The sequence below is a fragment of the Trichosurus vulpecula genome, chromosome 6, assembly GCF_011100635.1.
Source record: "Trichosurus vulpecula isolate mTriVul1 chromosome 6, mTriVul1.pri, whole genome shotgun sequence".
Lineage (NCBI taxonomy): Eukaryota > Metazoa > Chordata > Mammalia > Diprotodontia > Phalangeridae > Trichosurus > Trichosurus vulpecula.
Window position 1 is genome coordinate 141,968,855 of NC_050578.1, and position 1,999 is coordinate 141,970,853.

General features: G+C 40.3%; 1 pseudogene; it reads left to right on the forward strand.

Moving 5' to 3' along the window:
- Positions 1-379: 379 nt before the first annotated feature.
- Positions 380-1,387, forward strand: LOC118854789 (annotated as a pseudogene).
- The last annotated feature ends 612 nt before the right edge of the window (positions 1,388-1,999 follow it).

Genomic DNA, 1,999 nt, shown 5'->3' on the forward strand with positions numbered 1-1,999 from the left:
CCCTCCCACTCTACACAGGTATTTAATGTGTTTTGGCAAACTAATCAATAATTGATCAATGATCTTTGTAAAACCATGGATAGACTTGTATGAAATAATGAAGAGCAAAATGAACAGAACCGAAAGAATGTTTCATATGGTAACACAATAATATTGTTTTAAGAACAGCTTTGAGTGGCTGTCATTTTGACTATTATAAATACCCAAATTAACTACAAAGGACATATGAAAGAAGATACCATCTGCATCCAGAGAAAGAACTGATAAATACATGTACAAGATGGTTTTACATATATATTAAGTACACATATTTTTGCATAATGGTAGCCAATCTCTACCGCGGGAGGAGGAAGAGAGGTGGCTGGGGAAGAAGGAGACCATGGCTTCGAGTTCTATTTCTCCCGAAAGCAATTGTAGAGATAGCAGGAGACATTTAGAAAGCCCCTTAGAGCATTCCTTATTTCAGCATTATGAGGAAGCCATATTTACTACAGCCACGGCTTTTGTGTCAGCAGACTTCCGAATAGCTGAACTACTCACAGAGCTCCATCAAGCGATCAAGCAAACTCAGGAAGAACGCCCCGGAATTGAACACAACCTGATCAATATCCAGAAGACACATGAGCGACTGAGGACAGAAAACAAAATCTCTCCCTATTACTGGACAAAGCTTGGAGCTCTCTATACCACAGGCAAGGTAGATGCAGAACCAGAGTGCGATATATTGTGTAGAGCTCTGGGTAGGATTGCTGAGACAAGACTCTGTTGGAAGGAAGGCGCATTGTGGCTAAAATTGCAGGATTCAGAACCTCCACGGAAAACCATGCGCTGAGGGGGTGCTGATGACTTTATTGCAACAGTCAGCCATGACATTGCCTCTATGGACTGGGAAACCTGGGGACAAGCCTCCACTCCTCTGCGGGGCCATTCCAGCTCCAGGGGAATACATAGCCAAACCACGTGATAAGTTGGCTGCTAGAGTGAAAGTTGTGAATGGGGATGAGCAGTGGATTCTGGCAGAAGCGGTCAGTTACAGTCATGACACCAACAAGTGTGAGGTGGATGACATTGATGAGGAGGGCAAAGAAAGACACACCCTGAAGCAAAGACGTATCATCCCAATACCACAATGGAAGGCCAATACTGAGACCGACCTTGAAACTTTATTCCAGAAGGATCAGCTTGTTTTGGCATTGGACCTTGAACCACCTATTTCTACCGGTTTTTCTTTCACACTCCCCCACAGCGGCCCTGGGAAGACTACTCTGTCCTGTTTGAAGACACGTCCTATGCAGATGGCTACTCTCCTCCTACTTTGTCCCTTTCAAATCTTTTTTGCTATGCTGAAAATAAACCTACTTTGAAGGCAGATTTGAAATTTTTCTAACTTTGTTGATTTATAAGGAATTACTTTCAATGTGGAAATATATGTTGATATTAAAAAAAAACGGATCAGTAAGACCAAATGTCTCAGGATATTGTTTAAAATGAATTATCATTTTTTTCACAAACTGCGGGGCAGGCAGAGAAGTATGCAGATACACAGAAGACTGTAGGTTCTGAAAAAGATGCTTCCAGTCCTGAATTTTAATTACTAATATGGCACATACTTCTTTATACAAACCTGGAATTAAAACTAAGTAGAACATTTGGACGTGAAAAATTGAAACTAGAAATAAAAAGAAAGATTGTTGTAGGTGTTGGAATCACGTTAAATTTGAGGCATGGGAAAAAAAAAGTTATTTTTGTTCCTTAACTTCTATACAAAAGATGAGAATATTTTGCTTGTTCAGGTGTTTCAGCTCAGTCTGAATCTTCCCTGATTTGGGGACTGAGATGATGAATGCGTATATTCTGAATAAAATTAGAGAGCATTTGTTCTGGAGTCAAATTACTTTGTTCTTTGTTGATTATTACATAGCCACTGCTAGAAAAAAGGAGCATGCCCATGGGAAGTGACTGTGGGTGAAATGATATATGTTTCTTCTTTCCCTTGGCA